Here is a 14,925-nt window from a genome sequence, read left to right as displayed (position 1 = left end):
ACACATACATAAAAGATGAGCTGTCTAATTGGTGACAGGTTATTCCAATATTATTGTAACAAAAACCGTAATCTTGGCTACTGTAATTTTTCTAAATGATATTTTGTTTCTGATACTTGGCCATAAATCTTTCAAGTATTTGAGACACAGTTGTACCTGCAGACAACTGAGGATGGAATGTGCAGACAATTAGACCTTACCCATTACAGTTCAGCATTCACTCTGAAAATAAACAAGCCTTTTTTTTTTTTTAAAGACGGTGTTTCACCATGTTGGTCGGGCTGGTCTTGAACTCCTGACCTCAGATGATCCGCCCGCCTTGGCCTCCAAAGTGCTTGGATTACAGGCGTGAGCCACCATGCCTGGCCGAAAATAAGCCTTTTAAAAACATTAGTATTCAAACAAGTTTGGGGGCTAGGTACTTTCCATTTGCATTTATTTATTTATTTATTATTTATTTTTATTTGAGACAGGGATTCTCTCTGTCACCCAGGCTGGAGTGCAGTGGCACAATCTCGGCTCACTACAACCTCCATCTCTTGGGCTCAAGAGATCCTTCCACCTGAGCCTCCCGAGTAGCTGGGACTACAGGCATGCACCACCATGTCCCACTAAACTCTGATTTTCTGATTTATTTTTAAGCAGAATTATAACAGTTTAATGGTGACATTTAAAAACGCATTTAGAATTACACCAATCTGACAAATAAGTTCTTGTTATTTTTTCCCTTCCAGATGCACACATAATTTCCCACCTCTGCAATCCTATCTTGTATGTTTTCAACACTGCTGAATAAAAATATCATTTGTTTTTGTACATATTGTTAGGAAGGGCTTGTTTCTCCTCCGGCTAGCAACACTTAGTAGCTGGGTGTCTATGCACATATTGGGTGCATAACAAATAGGCACCTCGATTCATTTCTCAACGTAAATCAAATGATGAGTATTTACCTATGCGTTTAACTTTATCACAATGCTCTCACATCCATTATCTCATTTCATTCTTACAGTAACTCAGCTAGGTTTTATTATTTTCATAAATGCAGAACGTAAGACAGCAGGTTGTACTGTGGCCCTCAGACACAGCTTTTCTCTAAAGATCAGATAGACAGCAAACTCTGCAGGCTATATGGTCTCTATGGCGACTACACGGCTCTGCCATTGCCCTGGGAAAACAGCCTTACACCATATGCAAATAAGTGAGAAATCAGTGTTCCAATAAAACTTTATTTATAGACGCTGATATTTGAAGTCATATCATTTGTATGTATCATGAAATACTATTCTCCTTTTATTCTTTTAGACATTGAAAAAGTGTAAAAACCACTCTTAGCTTGTGGACGGTACATAAACAGGTAGCGGCCAGACTGACCCGCCTGTAGGCTGTAGTTTGCCAAGCCCTGGCCCCTGATTTAGGATGGGCGGTGAAAGAGCTCTAATTGGATTGCTTCTGCTTTCATGGGTGAGGAATCCAATGCCTCTGGAAAGCAGGTAGTTTGCTGTGTCCGGGTAGAACTAGAACTCAGACATTCTGACTCTTTTCAGTGCACTTTCCACAGCAAGGCACTGGTTAAAATGAAAGCAAATAAGAAGCCAGTTAAAGAGATAACCGTAAAAACTGCTCAGCATTTCGCCCAAAGACCAGAACACCCCGTGCCGGCTGCTCGGCCCATTGCTACTCTTGCAGACAGCTTTTGGCACGCTTTCACAGGGCTTGAGAAATGATCACTGGTTAGGCAGAAATCGTTCCAAGAAACAGCACAGTGACTTTTGCTCTGCTACTTCCTTGCACTACTACAATTTAACTCCTCTTCTGCCTGAGTTATGAAATGCATAAGATAAGAAAATTGATATTATCATTTTACCATTTAAGGTAGTTTCACTTTTTATACCAGCTCTAGCAGTCCAAAAATAGAATACAACTTTTTTCCCCAGGTAAGGGCTAGCAAAATGTTTGATTGCATAACAACCACAAAAAAGCAGCTGAACTCTCTTCGTCTCCTCTGTTTGCTATTTGTTCTCTACTGTTTCTGTAGGAACAAAACCTCACCAGCTGCAGGTGACAAGGCAGAGGAAAGGTGAGTCCGCCCCTCCCAAAAATCAGACATTCTGACAGCTGGAGTAGAGACCATGCCGTGTGTGTGTGTGTGTGTGTGTGTGTGTGTGTGTGTGTGTGTATGTTGCCACACTTCCACATGGCTGTGTGCATGTAGAGAAAAAGGAGACAGGGTTAAACTTTTGTGAGGAAGGAGAGCAGAATGAGGCAGGCAGCGCTGGGTGTAATAGAGTAGAAAGCTACCTAGCCATAAGTTTCACCTTGCCACGTGGGCAGAGAAAAGAACACTCTGCAAATTCTTTCCTGTTCCCTGTACTGTTGCCTCCACTAGCCTCTTCCTTGATTCTTTCTCAGTAGCCGTCCCTGTCTCTCTGGCCTGGCTGCCCTGAGTCATCAGTCCAGACAAAAGGCCCTGGAGGCCAAGTCACTTATCAGTCCTCCCCAGTCCCCTTCTTTGTGCACTGTGCACTGGGTCCCACCTCCCCTGCAGAGCACCCCACCTGCATGCTAGCCCAGCGTGGGCTGATGTGTGAGCATCTGCAGCCTCCCCTCTTGGTCTGAGAGCCCCTGAGACCAGGGACTGCGTTCACTGCACCCATCACTGGGCGCCAACCCCTAGCAAAATGCCTGGAACACAGCAGCAGAAACTGCTAAATGAGTGTTGCAGAGCAAATGAGCCTGGTTCCAGAAATGGAAAACAGAAACCCACCCTCTCTAATGAAGACTCTGTGTTGGTCACGTAAGGGCCTGCTGCCCTGGTGGGAAGCTGGACTGAGCTGGGGTCCACTGAGATCTGCAGTGGGGCAGAAATAGCCAGGGCCTTAGGACTCAGGTAACAAACAAGCCCTGACCTTCTGGAGGCAACAAGGAGCACTAGGGTTATTCACCCATTTGCCCACGTTCCAGCTGGTAGATGTGCTCAGTTGACAAGAACCTTTGGCTCTCCGGAGATCCGAAGACTTCTGTGAGGTGAGTCAGTAGGGAGCGTGGCCATGTCGACAGAGTAACCCTGCACTGCCTGAGATGAGACCTGAGGGGAGTGGCCACAGAAGTGAAATAGGTAGCAAACTACACAGCCCAGAGTCATGCCCACAAGATGCCATTTTTCCTGCAGGTTCTCCATCCCTAAAATGAACAATGTTACCGTCTTTCTCCCACCCCATCCCTCAACTTGGAATATTGCCTAGCAAATATTGCATTGCTGCTTTACAGGTATTCAGGCATTTGCTTGCATTACTACTTTTCAACATTTATTTAGCATCTACTATGTGACAGTTACTGAGCTGAGTTCTATGGAGAAAAGACTGAGGAAAAGCAGATTGGCTGCCAGAGACTTGTTTCATTGGGAGGAAATGGAGGAGTTCAGTTACCCATTTGTAATCAACAGAATTTTATTAAGCATCTATTAAATGCCAGACACAATGAGAAAATAGGTTAAATGAAATAATTAAGCCCATAATCCAGATAAACTGATAAATATGCAAATAGCTACAATACATGGTAAGTGACGCAGCACAGTTGGAATAAATGGGTATTAGGCACAACAACTTCAGTTGCCTGGGGGTTGGGGAAGACTCCACCTTATGAGTTTTTCATTGAGCCTTGGAGAATGAGGGGGAAGCAGTGGGGGATGGGAGAAGCAGAAGGAGAATGTGGAAGGAGGGGCCACATGGAGCAAATGTATAGATTGGGTAAGAACCCAAGCCTAAAATACTATTATTTAGAGAACGCCAAGTACACATGGGCTCAGGGGAAGCTGGCAGAAAAGAAGGGAAAGGGGTGCCAGGCTAAAAATAAAATTGGTAATGTACCCCACAAGCAACGGAGAGCCATGGAAGGCTGTCACGCCAAGGAATGCAACCACCATGCTCAGGTTGAAGGACAACCGTTGACTGAAAGAATTAAAGGACAGTGTGGGTGAAAAACCAAGCTAAAATTCTACAGCAAAGATTTTGACTCCCATTCAACTGCTCTTTCCATCATACAAGTCAAGCAGGACAAAGCTAAAAAAGAAGCCACTGATCTTTGACCACTGGACAGTAGCTGGGACCTGCCAAAGGAAGGGATGGGAGGCGAAGCTGCGAGCAGAGAAAGGTGGGAAGTGACATGTATTCCCAGATGGTGGTGGCCTCTTCCAGGGCAAGGACCGTTTCTCACCAATCCGTGTATGTAAGCATCTCACAAAGGCAGGGTGTGAGCTCCCTGGGGAGGATTCTCTTAGAGAACGAGCAAATACAGGCTGAGCAGGAGCTTGTGTGTGGGTGTGGGGAGAGGCCTCTTCCACTGTGCTGGTCTTTCATGTGGAGTAGCCGAGATCTCCTCCTCACCGCCATCTGCACAATAAGCCTTTGCAACTTTCAAAGCACCATCCCACGTTTTCTCACATGTAACTGGCTGGTGGAGCAGATGTTGATGGGGAAGTCCTGCTGAAATGACTAATCACTGTCGAGTACACTGGAAAGAAAACCCAGGCTAGAAGCCAAATAAGGCAAAATGACATCACAGCAGCTCAAGAAAGAAAGGACCATTCATGGCTGGCAGGTGTGTGACATTTTCGACTCAGAGCTTTATTAGCAGCGACGGGGCCCCAAAGCATTCCTACCTGTCCATCAAATAAAAATGTAACAACAATTGGATTCCACGAGTCTTATCAAATACACACACAGACCGTAGTAATTTAGATAATCAAGATTTATAGTTTGCATTTAGTTCTATGTCTGAATTGAAAAAGATTTTTCAGATCACTGTCGTGTGCACTATAGGTTCAACTATTTTTTGAAACTGCTTTACAATAACACAAGTTGTGAGTGTTAACAGAATAATGCAATAATGTCTAATACATTGTTGCTAGGCATTTATAAAAAAAAAAAAAGCCAAGCACTATTAAAGTATGTGGTCAAAAGATTACAAGGTAACTGAAGCCACATAATATGTTATAATGAGTATAAATTATGCATTTCATTTTAAAGGTTAGCTATATGTTTAGTAGAGTGCTTTAAAAACAAAATAATCTGATAACATAAACTTGAGTCATGCAAAAGCAAGTTGATAAATATCATAAAATATGATGGAGAATAATTTGGTCTCAGCTCTGGACACCCTAGTACTTAATTGATAATTTGTCCTCTGACTTTTTTGGTTTATGATATTTTGGCATAAATAAAAAAGAAGCAAATCAGAAACTGGTTTTATTCCAAGGCAGCTGGGGGCATAGCGCCTGACTGTAATAGACCACGAGGGCCCAGTTACACCCAAGCCCACCAAAGAATTCCAAACCTCATTCAGACTGGCATGCTCCAAGCTCCCTGGTCAGAGTCACTCTCACACAAAACCTAGGATTCCTCTTGTTCCAGAATCCCTGAGCTCACCTCGGAGAATGTGTGTGTGTGTGTGTGTGTGTGTGTGTGTGTGTGTTGCACGCACACACGTGCACACACATTCCTCGTTGACTCTGCTTTCTTAGTCAATTGCAATATCCCGCCAAGGCCATGTTAACTCCTCCCTGCCTCTGATGTAGCTCTGCCTACTTTCACCCAGTGCTTCTGTGACGTGGTTCGCCTGCCTCCTTTACAGCAGACAAGGCACTTCAGCCGGTAGTAACCCTATCAACCATCTCTCTTCACTGGTCCACCCAACAGCCCTCCCCGCTGCCTCCTTCCAGCAGCCTCTTCTCACCCTGCCTCATGCACGGGGGCCACCTCTGCCAGCTTTCCTTCCTGCAGACACCTCCTCTCCTGCCTCTTTCTTCAGCCTCCTGCCTCTCCTCAGAAAACACATCTCCTTCCTCTTCCTTGTCTCCCCTGGTCCCCACCATTCAGTGGTGACGATGGGTGTGGCCATCCTTCCCTTTCAATTCCAGTGCTACTTTTCTGCCAGTAAGTGGCCTCTCCCCGTGCCATCCGTGTAAGTGACATTTATCAGAGTGTTTCTGCATCATACCCAGCTTGGCCTCTGCCAGCACTCACCCAAGTCTAACTCAGCAGCCGCTCCCCCAGCAAATCACAACCTTTGCAATGTCCACCTCTCCCCGGGGGCCATCTTGTCCCCTAATAACCTCCAAATTTCTGATCTCTGTCCTCACAAGGTCCCTCAATTACCCAACCTCTTTATACATCTGGCAGCCCTTCAACCCTCTCCTGGCTATACCGCCAACTCATTCTCTTTTTTTTATTATTATTGCATTTTAGGTTTTAGGGTACATGTGAAGAACATGCAAGATTGTTACATAGGTACACATGTGGCAGTATGATTTGCTGCCTTCCTCCCCTTCACCTATATCTGGCATTTCTCCCCCTGCTGTCTCTCCCCAACTCCCTACCCCCGCTGTCCCTTCCCTATTTTCCCCCAACAGACCCCAGTGTGTAGTGCTCCCCTCCCTGTGTCCATGTGTTCTCATTGTTCAACACCCGCCTATGAGTGAGAACATGCGGTGTTTGATTTTCTGCTCTTGTGTCAGTTTGCTGAGAATGATGGTTTCTCATTCTCTCTGTAACTCACAGTCAGTGCTACTGCTGCCCTGATCAGAGCTCTGCGTTCCTCCTACCAATGCCCGTATTTAGCCATGACGGCCAGGTCCCGCTCTCCCACTTGTTATGAACTCCTGCCTTAAGAACTCCATTAGAGTCTGCTGTGTTGGGAGTACTGCGTGCCTGAGCTGTATGGTGATGCTGAGTCGGGGAGCTCCTGGGCACCACGGCCCCCCAAGTCCACATGCAGGATCCTGTGATGGGAGAGAGGCCTTGCAAAGACCCACTCTGCAAAGACAGGAAATGAGGGAGACGTGCCCTAGAGATGACAGAGCCTGGGCCAGAGCATGAGGAGCTGCCAGACAGCTTTGGGGTTCCCATGATGTCAGCTTCCACTTCCTTCTGTGGGGCTCCCTGTGAGTCCCCAGACACCCTGCAACAAATCCCACTTTACTTAAGCTAAGTAGGTTATTGTTTCTCGCCACCAAGACACTCTTGACTGAGATACCTTCAACACAGCTGCCGGGTTGTCCCACCCACCCACTTGCTCCCGCTTTTCCCCTGCGGAATCTGCTCCCCCGTTTCTATTGATACAGGCACACAGCACACAACACCTTATTTTTCTCTTGAACAAATGCTGCCTGGCTTTGTCCCAAGAGAACAAGCGGTAGCCCCATGACTTAATCACATAACAGGTGAGCCAGTCCGTGCCAACGTTTACACCAACTTGCCTCAGACCTGCTGGAGTTATCTGCCTGCTGGAGTGTCCTAACAATGATCCTGACCACTGGCATTAAACTGTGGAATGTCCTAGAAGTTTGCAGCACCTGTGGCCCCATAGCAGCAGAAAGCACTCCGGCTGTGAGGGTAGAGTTGAATGCGGGAGGATGACCACAGAGTAAAATGTGTTCAAGCAAATGTTCTTCATCTCAAATCACTTAGGACTTCCCCAATAAGATGAATGGTTCCTATGGCAACAGATAAGCCCCGGATGCCAGTGGAAGCCTGTAGCCTTCTCAAAGCTCCTTAGGACAAGGGTACCTACTCTCTATCACCCCTACGCACTGGCCACATGTCTTCTTTCAGCTTTGGTCAAAAGTAAACGTTCTCTTCCACATTTTATGACTTTGTCTAGAACATTCTCTTCTGAGGAAAATTCACTTCTTTTCCTCTCGGGGGTTTCTGAGTATATGCTATTTTGTTGTCCTAATGGTAGGATGTGCCTACAATAATTCTGGAATTTTCTGTCTGATGTTGCAGTTTGGGGGGATGGAAGGAGGTTGATCCCAGGTGTTTCATTTTCTTTTGATCATTCTGTCTTCCTCTCACTCCCCCTTGCCCCTCACTCTTCCCCAGCTCCCATCCTATCATTCACTTCCAGGTAAGATGGGAACTATCAGACAGCTGGTGGATGTGAATGCATCCTTTTAGTAGCACTTCCAAATGAAAGGGGCACACTCTGGCAAGCATTCAGTTTTAACAAATGAAAGGTGCTTTTCCCCACTGGACAGCATGGACTGCTTTGCGAACCCAGGATCTGGTTACACCATGATGCCCACTGTGTATCCTTCCCTGCAGCCTGTCCTTTGGGGAGACCACACTTTGACATAAAGACTGGCCTGCCACATTAGAAAGAGCAAAAACATCTTCTCTATGTTCTTTTTTTAATTTTTTGGTTGATTCACAGAAGCAGGAATGACCATATGTATAGACATAGCTCCTTTGATACGTATTTTTATAATGTGAATTAGAAATAAAGTGATACTGACGGGGGCATGATTCACATTACACATATGGTCTTAGTCCATTTCTTGCTGCAATAACAAAATACCTGAGACTGGGTAATGTATAATAAACAGAAATGTATCGACTTATGATTCTAGAAGCCAATATCTGGCAAGGGTCTTCATGAGTCATCCCATGGCAGAAGCCAGGGAAATGGGGGAGAGCGGAACTTGTTTTTTTAATAAAGAAACCACTCCCAGGATAATGAACCCATTTCTGAGAAAATGGCATTAATCTGTTCATGAGAGTGGTGCTTCCGTGACCCAGACACCTCCCATTAGACCCCGCCTACCAATATCACTGCATTGGGCATTAAGTTTCCAACACATGAGCTTTAGAGGATATATTTATTTTATTTTATTTTTTCCACTCTTGTTGCCTAGGCTGCAGTACAATGGCATGCTCTCAGCTCACCTCAACCTCCGCCTCCCAGGTTCAAGCGATTCTCCTGCCTCGGCCTCCTGAGTAGCTGGGATTACAGGCATGCACCACCACACCCAACTGATTTGTGTATTTTTAGTAGAGATGAGGTTTCTCCATGTTGATCAGGCTGGTCTTGAACTCCTGACCTCAGGTGATCCACCAGTCTCGGCCTCCCAAAGTTCTGGGATTACAGGCGTGAGCCACCGCACCCGGCCAGGGGGTATATTTAATCCACAACCCTATCATACTTGGCTTTATCATGATCGTGAACAGGTACCAGCACTGTGCAAGGAAGAGAAAAGGCTGAGTGCATTCATAGGCACACTTGGTTTCAGTGGCCCATGGCCCAGGCACCATCTTGCTTCTGTGCTCTCCACTGGGGGCCACAATCTGTGCTACAGTGCGCTTTCCTGATTCATAAATACATGGATTTTTATTTCCCATCTTGTATGCTGTATAGGCTTTCTTCTGTGATATTTAGGATTGTTTTTGCCCATTTTGATTAAATAATTCACAGTTTTAAGTTTTCAGTAACAAAATATATCTATTAAATACCTTTATAATGGCAATGCCTGCGAAAACAAATAATTTGTGTGAAAGTTTCTCCCTCTTTTAACCATTGAAATAATTATTTTTTATCAAGTTAATCCTCAAGGGGCCAAGAAAATGAAATAATTATTTTTTAATTTAGTTTTTCATAACCCAAGGCTTATTAGGAATGTAGCCATGGCCTTATTACCAAACAGAACGTACCACGAAAGCTCAGTTATCCAGACTGGCATTTTCCAGTTAAGCAAACATTGGATGTACTATATGCACAGGGGACTAAGTTAGCAGTCAGGATACCTGACAATCTATCAGGGCATCACTACCAGATAGAAATACTCCTTGCAGAGACTGTTCCTTTTGTTCTAATTCTCTGTGCGTCAAGCCACCACCTGTCCACGTCTTTGGCATAGCACAGCAAGATCAGCCCACTAGACAGAAGGGCCTTGGGCAAATGACTGGCCCAGATTTTTTTTTTTTTTAAAGACAGGGTTTCACCATGTTGGTCAGGCTGGTCTTGAACTCCCAACCTCAGATGATCCGCCCGCCTTGGCCTCCAAAGTGCTTGGATTACAGGCGTGAGCCACCATGCCCGGCCCTGATTTTTAAGCCATGTTCCTTCCAGTGGAAAGTAATTTCACTCACCTAGAAAGGTATTGCCAATTTATTAACTAAAATATTAGATTTTCAAGTGTGCACTCAGGACTGGATTAGGGAAGGAGGTTGAGGTGGCAAAGATAGACGCAGGAAGTGCAAGGAAGCTATTGTGATAGTCTAGAAGTGATGGTGGCTTGGACCAGTGCACCGAGGATAAAGAGAACCCTGATTAGGTGGGTTACAGATCATTGAGATTTTCATATAGAAGTAGGTGGAAAACCTTAACGGGGCTCAAGGACACTTTTTTTTTTTTTTTTTTCAGTCAGTTTGGTTAGCATCAGTCACACCCCTGGACAACATTAACTGATAAAATCCAGTTTCAGGACCTAAGAATTCAACATTTCCCCTGGGGAAATGCCCCAGGAAGGCTCTGTCTCACACAGACAGCAGAAGACTCCCTTAACGTTCCATTTCATATGTGTATATGGGTATGTAGATACACACACACGGTGTATTGTGACAGCCATGGAAGATTGACTTAAAATGTTTATGGACCCTGCATATACCGCACAGAAGAGTTTTCTGAATTAAGACTTCACAGAGACAGTTAAGAAGAAACATGAGCTTTGATGTCAGAGAGACGTGCCTGTTACTAGCTCTGTAACTAGCAAAGGTAAATTACTCAGCCTCTCAGCCTTAATGTCCTCATAGGCAAAATGGACACAGGATCTACCATGTAGCTACTGTAAGATAAAGTACTTAGAAACAGGCCGGGCATGGTGGTTCACGCCTGTAATCCCAGCACTTTGGGAGGCCGAGGCGGGTGGATCACCTGAGGTCAGGAGTTCAAGACCAGCCTGGCCAACATGGCAAAACCCCATCTCTACTAAAAATACAAAAATTAGCCAGGTGTGGTGTCATGGGCCTATAATCCAGCTACTTGGGAGGTTGAGGCAGAAGAATCACCTGAAGTCAGGAGGCAGAAGTGGCAGTGAGCTGAGATTGTGACACCGCACTCCAGCCTGGGTGACAGAGCCAGACTCGGTCTCAAAGAAAAAAAAAAGTACTTAGAAACATAATAGGTCATTAACAAATGGTAGTTGCTGTTCGTTTCATTTTGTTAGCTAAAAATAGAAGAATTATTTTGTGATTATTTGCATGGTCTTATAAAAAGCGACATACACAAACATTCCTAGTAATTGACACCTCTGATTAAATAGATACCAGTTAATAAACATTTTCTGGGCTGGGCACAGTGGCTCACTCCTGTAATCCCAGCACTTTGGGAGGCCAAGGTGGGCAGATTGCCTGGGCTCAAGAGTTCAAGACCAGCCTGGGCAACATGGTGAAACCCTGTCTCTACTAAAACGCAAAAATTAGCCGAATACAGTGGCATGCGCCTGTAGTCCCAGCTACTCGGGAGGCTGAGGCAGGAGAATTGCTTGCACCCGGGAGACAGAGGTTGCAGTGAGCCAAGATTGTGCCACTGCACTCCAGCCTGGGAAACAAAGCGAGACGCCATCTTATAAATAAATAAATAAATAAATAAATAAATAAATAAATAAATAAAATAAGCATTTTCTTAGAGTTTTGTTTAAAATGTACATTAGCACTCAAGAATACCTTCTCTGATTTCCTTATACTAGGATGACTCTAGCTGCACTTTAGCTAGAGTAACTGGTTCTGTTGAAATGTTTTACTTTCATCAACTAAACCTTGCAATAAAGAAAAAATCTGACTTCAGGAGCTATTTATTTGCTAACTAACCAGATTTTACTTGGAAGCTGAATGAAGAAACCAGAGGGTCTCACTCTATTGTCCAGCCTGGAGTGCAGTAGCAAAATCATAACTCACTGCAGTCTTGAACTCCTGGTCTGAAGGGATCCTCCTGCCTCAGCTTCCCAAATAGCTGGGACTACAGGTGTGCACTACTACACCTGGCGCTGTGTGTGTGTGTGTGTGTGTGTGTGTGTGTGTGTGTGTGTGTGTATACAGACAAAGTCTCACTATGTTGCTCACCCTGGTTTTGAACTCCTGGCTTGAAGAAATCCCCCTGCCTCTGCCTCCCAGAGTGCTTGGATTATAAGCACTTGACACTGTGCACAGCCTCTTAACAGATCTCAAAATCTCTTCAGCAATGTGCCAATTTACTACTCTAAATGGTCTACAGTGTTAAAAGATCTTGCGTTCTATTGCACTAGCAACTAATATTTTCATATAATTTCAATTAGGCCTTTTTTAAAAGTGTTAACCCCCGTGGGTTCTATGACGCAAGCCATCCTTTCAATCCCCTGATCACCTCCTTACCTCCAAATTTGGTAAGCAAATGTTTCAAATGCCCACTGTGACCTCAATCAGTCCACCCGCTTGCGGGTGGTAAAGAGTAGGATAAGTCCATCCCATACGATTCTTCACAGCACATCATTACACTCCACCTGATGTCAAATGGCTTCCTCGATTAGATAATAATACATAAGGAGCTGGGCCACGTTAAAAAGCTGCTTTCTGCTCTGGGCCTCTCATCGTGTTTGCTGCAGTTCCTGGATATGCAAATCTAAATCTAGAATTCGCATGTACCTAACCTGGTCAAGGTTGACAGGTACCCACCAGAAACCACGGGTATTGGTACAGCACAATTCCCCTGCCAACAGTGGGACATCCTGGATTTTCTCAGGTGGCGGCCACAGCTGCTTGTGGTCTCTGATGATTTTGCTGACAAACAGAACAAGTATTAGTCACACTATGAGTTTGTGAGAGAAATAGCGGGAACATCTTTTCTTTGCCCTCAAGTAGTACATTGCTGATTATGTTTACTTCTCTCCGAACATTCATATCATATAAAAGAGGAAATGTAATATAATGATTGAAACACATTCAAAGTCCCTCTGACCATCATATTCATGAGCTCAAGTCTCATGTGAGCGCACGAAGATGTTTGTGAGTGCACATCAGTGACGTCCAAATTACACCTAATAAAACGGCTAGAGAGAGAAAAATGACACGCTGTTTTATTTCAGTTCCTCATAGCTCCCGTTTGGCCAATTTGGGTCATTCTTTTCACCCCAAAGTTTTGCTAGCGGCTGCCATGTTGTCTGCTGCTTGTGAATCGTCCTGGGCTGATCAGAAATGCAGCTGGTGTAAAGCAGGGTCCTGCTCCCTTGCCATTCCTCTTGCTGGCCTTCTTGGAGAAGCTAAGAAAGATACCAAAGATAAAAGGCACGTGCGGTGATTAAGTGGAGTGGTGTCCCGTGTCCATATGCCAGATTAAATCAGTGGGTTTGTCAGAAATGGAAGGACTATCAGTTCAGCTGCTCACTTAAAAGTATAGGCTGAGCACAGTGGCTCAGACCTGTAATCCCAGCAATTTGGGAGACCAAGGCGGGTGGTTCATTTGAGGTCAGGAGTTTGAAACCAGCCTGGCCAACATGGTGAAACTCCACCTCTACTAAAAATACAAAAATTCGCTGGGCACGGTGGTGGGCGCCTGTAACTGCAGCTACTCTGGAGACTGAAGCAGGAGAATTGCTTGAGTTTGGGAAGCGGAGGTCGTAGTGAGCCAAGATGGCATCACTGCACTCCAGCCTGGGTGACAAAGTGAGACTCTGTCTCAAAAAAAGGAAAAAAATGTATGAAAGAAATGCTGGGCCAGCTTTAGCTCAGCTAAAGGCTTGCTGCCGGGTGGTGCAGTCCCTCCAGCAAGGGTGAGGCTCATAATCTCTTCAATAAGGCTTCCGCTTCCATATGCTTACGGTCTTGTACACCTGGGCTGTTAAACCCAGCTAGTCATTGTTCTCTGTCTGTAAAATTAGATGTTGGGGTCTCCACGGTGGCGTATACATTGACATGTCCAAGTTACTACCTCCACTACACAGACGTTATTATATACCAGAAAGAGTGAAATATCTTTGAGACCAGTGGCACTCTGTAGAATTCTATCATGAAGAAAGATGTGTCTATCTTTCTATTTCACCTTTTTTTTTTTTTTGAAATTAGTCTCACTCTGTCTCCCAGGCTGGAGTGCAGTGGCATGCTCTCAGCTCACTGCAACCTCTGTCTCCTGGGTTCAAGTGCCTCAGCCTCCTGAGTAGCTGGGATTACAGATGCCCACTACCATGTCTGGCTAATTTTTGTTATTTTTAATAGAAACAGGGTTTCACCATACATCTAGTGCTCGACTTACGACCACGATTGGTTCTGACAGACTGTTCGTAACACAATTTGGTTGTAAGTTGAGTAGGCTATATGCACGTGGAAATGGTAGTGCTGCCGGAAGCTGGTCCGCACTGTCGTACGCCCAGCTGGGCAACGTTTGCGCTGCCAGACGCGAAGCAGTCGTGGCTAGCGATTGTGGTCATAAAGTCGAATAGTCGTAAGTTGCATAGGTCGTAAGTGGATCAATACCTGTAGTGGTCAGGCTGGTCTTGAACTCCTGACCTCAGGTGATCCACCCCCCTCAAAGTGCTGGGATTACAGTCGTGAGCCATCCCTCCCAGTCCTATTTCACTTTTTGGATCTGTCAGTTGTCACAGACTGGCTTAATCAAGCATAGTGTTACCTCCTCCCTGAACAACTCTCCAAAGTCATTTTACGTCTCCCAGCCTCGAACTCATCACCTATAAACTGAGGCAAGTACATAATACTTACCCTGCCTGCTGCATAGGAATGCTGTGATTGTCAATCAAATGCAAATAAGAGCCGACAGGCCAGGCGTGGTGGCTCATACCTGTAATCCAACACTTTAGGAAGCCGAGGTAGGAAGATCACTTGAGGCCAGGTGACTCATGCCTGCAATCCCAGCACTTTGAGAGGCTGTGGTGGGAGCATCACCAAAGTCATTTCACTTGAGTCCAGGAGTTCGAGACCAGCCCTGAGCAAGACCTCATCACTACAAAAAAAAAATAGAAAAATTAGCTGGGCTTGGTAGCATATGCCTGTAGGCTGAGGTAGAAGGACTGCTTAAGCCCAGGAGGTCAGGGTTGTAATGAGCTGTGACATCTCACTACTGCACTCCAGCCTGCCCAACAGAGTGAGACCCTGTCTGAAAAAAAAAAAA

General features: G+C 45.2%; 1 long non-coding RNA gene across 1 annotated transcript; it reads right to left on the bottom strand.

The window, feature by feature from the left end:
• Positions 1–12,866: 12,866 nt before the first annotated feature.
• On the bottom strand, positions 12,867–14,609 carry LOC108302993. The gene is made up of 2 exons (XR_001824632.2): positions 14,517–14,609; positions 12,867–13,063 (listed from the first exon to the last, which is right to left on the bottom strand). It is a non-coding gene; the product is annotated as an uncharacterized LOC108302993 (long non-coding RNA).
• Between the last annotated feature and the right edge of the window lie 316 nt (positions 14,610–14,925).

This window comes from Cebus imitator, unplaced genomic scaffold (assembly GCF_001604975.1).
Source record: "Cebus imitator isolate Cc_AM_T3 unplaced genomic scaffold, Cebus_imitator-1.0 Scaffold43, whole genome shotgun sequence".
In the NCBI taxonomy this organism is placed as follows: Eukaryota; Metazoa; Chordata; class Mammalia; order Primates; family Cebidae; genus Cebus; species Cebus imitator.
Note: the sequence above shows the minus strand (reverse complement) of the source record. Positions and strands in the feature narration are given on the sequence as shown.